This window comes from Sinocyclocheilus grahami, unplaced genomic scaffold (assembly GCF_001515645.1).
Source record: "Sinocyclocheilus grahami isolate Dianchi unplaced genomic scaffold, SAMN03320097.WGS_v1.1 scaffold1467.1, whole genome shotgun sequence".
Lineage (NCBI taxonomy): Eukaryota > Metazoa > Chordata > Actinopteri > Cypriniformes > Cyprinidae > Sinocyclocheilus > Sinocyclocheilus grahami.
Window position 1 is genome coordinate 2,419 of NW_015506646.1, and position 7,148 is coordinate 9,566.

Consider the following 7,148-nt stretch of genomic DNA (forward strand, 5'->3'; position numbering starts at 1 on the left):
TGTCATCTCATTCTCAGTAAGTAACAATTGTAGACCAACACATTATAGAATTGAAATTCAAATTATTTAATTACTGTACACATTGATGATACCTTTCAAATATTCAGAGCGTAGTTTGGAAAAATCTTTGTGAAACCGTAGACTAATGACACGTAGACACCGGCAGTCTAGACTGTAAACAAATAGATGTGCTGTGTAATGACCTCTGGCAAGCTCTTCACACCAGATATCATCAAATGTAGCTGAGAAGCCGTTCTTTAAGGATGACTGGTCAAAAGTCCTTCCTGAATGTTTGGAAACACTTGGTTAATGTTCTTTCATTCTTACTTTCTCAAGCTTTTTTGTAATATGTCTATTTGATGGTTTACACAAAAATGATTCGGGGGTAATTTTTCAGCAAAAGTTTATGTGATTAAATTGTGATTAATCGCCACATCATGTAATTAATTAAATTAAAATGGTAAACCGCTTGACAGCCCTATTATGTATGTGCATGTATATATATGAATATAAACTGCTTCATATTTCAACTAGCACAGGTCCATGATAAATGTGGGTAGGGATGAGGCGAGGACACTCATATGCAGAGTGAATGTACTTGAGCTTTATTGAACAATGACAAAACCTCAGCAAAAACCTCCCCAATGAGGGAAAACAGTCCTCTCAAACACTTCAGGCACACAGGCAGGCAGAGCTGGCAAAAATAACATGGGTCCTGCAGGGGAACCACAAAGGTAGGAGGCGCCGGACTGGACAAAAGTGAAGCGAACGCGGAGAGAGAGAGCGAGTGTGTCCGAGAGAGCGCGAGATGCACGAGAGAGGCCGAAAATACGCGCGAAAGTGTTATTCTGTGAGAAATTCTGTGTAAAACGCAACGCTATTATCCTGCAATTTCCACGATGTTTAAGGGAAATTTTATATTAACTTGTATAATTTTGTTGCACTGCATTAGATGTGAGTATGTTCATTTTTATGTTTTTTAATATTTATTTGAAAAAGATTTATCTACAAGTTCATACTCCAATACCATTAAATTATGCCAATTTATTCATGGGTAAATTTGAACAGGATCATATCTATAATAACAATCCGTCTTATTGATATATTAAGGTTTGGATGCCATATATTGATGATTGTTTGATGACAGGTTCTGAACGAGAATTAGCCTTGATCTATTTGTGTCATTCATTAATTCGAAAATATGATCAATCAATTAAATTCACACTGGAAAAGAGCCGTGATTCGATCATTTATTTGGATGTGAAAGTAACTAAGATTAAAAAGTCATTACATACAACAGTATTTCGAAAACCAACAGATAAAAATACGATATTGGCTATTGGTAATTATCATCCAGTTCCTCTAAAACGAAGTTTACCTTATAGTCAATTATGTAGATTAAAACGTAATTGTAGACTACTACATGTGAATTTATTAATATATAGGAATTGTGTTGCTTTAACTCATTTTAATGAAGTAATTTGAGCAAGCAGCAAAAAAATAAAAAATAAATAACAATTCAGTGCAGAATTACAATGTAATGAAAATTAATTCTAAAGTGCATCTGACATAATTCCACACAAGTACATTAAGTACTAAAAGTCTGCATTTCCTTGTATATCCCTAGGTATGATCTGACCAGAGAGCAGTTGACCCAGCTAAGAGAAACAGGAATGTCATGGACAGCTATCTCTACCTGTCTGGGTGTAAGCTGTCGAACCATTCGGAGACGATGCCTTCAGTATGGCATTGAGACTAATTTCAGCACAATTTCAGATCTTGACCTCGATGCACTGATTCATTCAGTTATCAGTCATACACCTAATGCCGGAGTTACACTTGTCCAAGGCAAGTGTACAAGCATATTATATATAAAATATTAACATGATATCTAATCGTGTCATTTTGATGTCAAGTGAGCTTATACTGATGATGATGACATTGTTCAATTGCATAGGAAGTCTCAGAAGCAGAGGACTCTCTATCCAAAGAAGACGTGTCCGGGAGCGACTGGCAGCAGTTGACCCTGTTGGCACCATGATCCGTACAAGACATGCAATTAGGAGGAGAGTATATAATGTTAGAGGACCAAATCATCTTTGGTAAGTATTACAATGACATTAGTACGTATCAGTCATATTATGTTTTTATCATGCCAGTTTGAACAAATCCTTCTCTCTCTCTAAAATCTTTATTTATATTCATCTTTATTATTTTTTTAAATGTGAAGTATCAGTCTCTTCTAAAGTGGCAGTAAAATGTTTGAATTAGTTAATTTTCAGGTATTTGTCATCTCATTCTCAGTAAGTAACAATTGTAGACCAACACATTATAGAATTGAAATTAAAATTATTTAATTATTGTACACATTGATGATACCTTTCAAATATTCAGAGCGTAGTTTGGAAAAATCTTTGTGAAACCGTAGACTAATGACACGTAGACACCGGCAGTCTAGACTGTAAACAAATAGATGTGCTGTGTAATGACCTCTGGCAAGCTCTTCACACCAGATATCATCAAATGTAGCTGAGAAGCCGTTCTTTAAGGATGACTGGTCAAAAGTCCTTCCTGAATGTTTGGAAACACTTGGTTAATGTTCTTTCATTCTAATTATCTGTAGAATCAAATATTTCTTTCTCAAGCTACTTTTTGTAATGTCTATTTGATGGTTTACACAAAAATGATTCGGGGGTAATTTTTCAGCAAAAGTTTATGTGATTAAATTGTGATTAATCGCCACATCATGTAATTAATTAAATTAAAATGGTAAACCGCTTGACAGCCCTATTATGTATGTGCATGTATATATATGAATATAAACTGCTTCATATTTCAACTAGCACAGGTCCATGATAAATGTGGGTAGGGATGAGGCGAGGACACTCATATGCAGAGTGAATGTACTTCAGCTTTATTGAACAATGACAAAACCTCAGCAAAAACCTCCCCAATGAGGGAAAACAGTCCTCTCAAACACTTCAGGCACACAGGCAGGCAGAGCTGGCAAAAATAACATGGGTCAGGACTCCTGCAGGGGAACCACAAAGGTATGAGGCGCCGGACTGGACAAAAGTGAAGCGAACGCGGAGAGAGAGAGCGAGTGTGTCCGAGAGAGCGCGAGATGCACGAGAGAGGCCGAAAATACGCGCGAAAGTGTTATTCTGTGAGAAATTCTGTGTAAAACGCAACGCTATTATCCTGCAATTTCCACGATGTTTAAGGGAAATTTTATATTAACTTGTATAATTTTGTTGCACTGCATTAGATGTGAGTATGTTCATTTTTATGTTTTTTAATATTTATTTGAAAAAGATTTATCTACAAATAAAGGTGCCTATTCAAAATAGATGAATTAATATTTCAGATACAGTACATTTAAGAACACTGACTAACACCCTGAACATTTTTTATTTTAGATATAGGCATGTGATGAAGCATCTGTAAAACTTTGTGGAAACTGATGTATAACTTGTCTTGGACTGAGCCAGCAAGTTGCTGTGTTATAGGCATGCCACTGCATGTAAATTCTTTTAGCTAAATACTGGGCAGTTTATCACCGCTGTCTAGCCAGTGCAGCACTGAAGATAGTCCAGTACAGACTGAAATGTTTTCTTTTTGTTTGTTTGTGTGTGTAAGTTCAGTCACATTTTTTGTTAGTGCACTTAGATTTTGTTGCCACTTCCACATAAATATTAAGTAATACATTTTTGTTCAAAGGACATTGAACTTTGCATTTGTTAGGTGTGCAGATTCCCTTTTTGTGTTTGTATTTCAGTTCTTATAGGGACATTTCAGATCATATGCACATTTTATATTGTGGCATTTTAGATAAATGTGTCATTATTTCACTTCAGAGGCTTATAGAGAGATGTAATGTGGTAAGTACAAAAAAAAAACATTGGTAGATTCCTATAAGTTCTGTCATATATGCATAAATCAAAGAAAAACATTTAACTTGATAATTTTTATAATTTAAGAGTTTTTGTTTTAGAGTTATGAGTTATCCATTCTGAGTAAACCTCCCATATTATGTGCACCCTCTAACACTAGCGTTCCCTATTCTATCTACTTGTTTTCTTTTTATGCGTGTCTGTGTGTGTGTGTATATATATATATAATGGACATTTCATGCAAGGCATTTCCTACTCTATCAGCAGACCTTATATGGAGTCTGTGTGCTGTGTAAGTTTGATGTGCAACGTTATATTTTTCACTGTTTGCTAATTCGTGGTTTTAGTTTAAAAAGTAGAAATGTTAATTTAACTATTTAGAAATGTTTTTCATGTATTTTCATATATCTTATGCAAAGTTTTATACATGCTAGTTAGAAAGTTATTTTGTGACCCTGCCCCTTTAATGCAGAGCGTGCTTGAAATTCTCTAAAATGCCTTAGTAAAATGACTTTATATGAAATGTACATATTATCTGAAATGTCTCCAATAAGAACTGTCATGCCTTCTAAATAGTGCTTCTACTGTAGAGGCCATTGGTGTAATAATTTCATATATCTCTAAAATGCTGCAACAAGTTGTTTTCATGTGATGTGTGTATACTAGCCTACGGGAGGTACTTTGTAAGAACTGACAATAGTTTTTTTTTCTGCTTCTTAGAAATTAGGTCTTTATAGGCCTCTAAAGGACAATAATGACACATTTGTAAAATGTTTTCATATGAGGCGAGCATATAGTATGGGACGTTCTATATGAGAACTGACCACTGTTTTTATGTTTATTAGAAATGGGGTTTTTTAGCCCTCAGAAATGTAATATCACATCTCAAAACACTACTGTAAAAAAATGTCATATGTGACGAACTGTGTGAGAACGGACCTTTTTAACTTATTAGAAGCCGGGTCTTTATAGATCTGAGGTATAATAATGGCACATTTCTCACATACACAATAAAACAAACGAAAAATCAACTCAGGTACTTGAAGTATATACTTTATTGTGTCTGTTTTTTACGAATCCTGCTGTAATTCATACATAAAACAACGATTTGAAGTGTGTGTGTGTTTAAAGAAAAAATTGTAACAGAACCGTCAAAGATAAAGGATATTAAAGCAGAAGTACAAAACAAATATCGAGACGATATTTATACGTTGTTATACGATCTCCCAATTCTGAATGTCTAAATGAAAAGCGCTCTGCAAGTGCGCTTTCTCTGTTTATAGTGAAATTACGGTAATAGTAATACGCGCACTAATTTCTATCGCGGCTGGTTTGACCGCAGTATTTTACCACAGTATAAAGTCACATTTTAAAGTGTCAGGGTATCACAAGTTATAATGTTTATAACATTAACGAATTCAGACAAAGGAGAACATACCTGTTCCGTGGCATGTTTACGGACCCGCTTCTGGCTGATCCACAAAAATTGCGGGAAAAATCAAATGCAGGCCGGGTAACGTTGGCAGTGGAATTAAAAAGCCTCTGTACCTCATTTGGTGAAGATATTTGATTTTCCGAAGTACTGTTTTGACAGAGAGCTCTGTCAATATTTTCAAGTACAGCTGGACTTAAAAGAATATTATTTATAATTCTCCTAGCTGCTTCAGACATCCTGTCAAATTTACAGTTGCAGTTAATTAGCGAGTCGAGTTATAACACTCGCTCTCTCTCTCCGCGTTCGCTTCACTTTTGTCCAGTCCGGCGCCTCATACAAAGGAGGTTACTAGACACAACAAACTGAGGAGAGAGAACATGGGGAGAAACATAGGAAAAGAATTGAGGAGGGTAATTAAGAACAGCAGGTCGGACAAATGAACTTATAATACAAGAGGGGGTGGTCAAGATAAACATGAGTGCACATGGCAGATAGACACAGACAAATCAATACAGTTCAACAATATCTTCAAGTGTCTCTATAGAAATACAGTAAAACTATTTAAAATCTTCTTTAATGGTTTAGTGCATTAAGCTTTAATAAAAACAACAACAACAAAAACACTTCAATTTATTCAACTGAATGAAAAAGTTCATAAGGCTCCCACGTGTCCTTCCCTTTAATCCACTGGAAAACAAAATCAATTTTAAGTAAATTATTTTCACACTAAGAGACATTAAAAAAACAAGATGCAAGTAAAACTGCATTTAAGTAGCATAATATAAGATAAAGAGAATAAAGTTCACACAAACTTGTGTAAAACGGTTTTATTTACAGCTTAACTAGAAAACTTTGCATGCTAAGCGTTTTTCAATATAAATCAATATCAATATAAAAAGTACATACCAGCCAGAGCAAGGCTGCCAGCGCACCTTTGTCTCTTTCTTCCCCTGAAATTAAGCAAATTACATGAACTTTTTTTTCAAAATGTAAATTCTTTATTTATTTTTTTATCCCAAAGCTGTCTGAAGCTGTCTCACAGAAATTCAAATTAAAGCTGAATAAACTAAATTCAATGTTACTTGCATTTTTTGATATTCTCGTTCCCATGGTTTTTACAAATGGAAAGTCTTCTTTGTTTAAATGCACTGGGCAGTCTATTAGGAAGAGAGCAAAAACATAATTATATTACTATTTGAACAGGACTGAGACTTCAAACACACAATGCTGGATGTATGTATGTATGCATTGATGGATGGATGTATGGATTGAAAATTAAAGGCATATAGATGTAGAATGATAGAAATAAATCTGACATTCAAGTCGTCAAGTTACCTTTATTTATATAGCGCTTTTAACAATACAGATTGTGTCAAAGCAACTGAACAGCATTAATTAGGAAAATAGTGTCAATAATGCAAAATGACAATAGTAAACACTCATTTTTTTAGTCAAAGACAGTTCATCATTGAATTCAGTGATGTCAACATCCAGCTCAGTTCAGTTTAAATAATATCTTTGCAATCATGTCAACGATAACGCTGGAAATGAAGTGTCCCCAACTAAGCAAGCCAGAGGCGACAGCGGCAAGGAACCAAAACTCCATCGGTGACAGAATGGAGAAAAAACCTTGGGAGAAACCAGGCTCAGTCGGGGGGCCAGTTCTCCTCTGACCAGACGAACCAGCAGAACGGAAAAATCAATATAAGACGTAATAAAACAGACGATGAACAATATTAACAGCAATTATTATATGATGCAATCAAACTTATAGCAAAATGTGGTAGTTCTGGATGTTGTTTCAGGGTTGGCATCATCTG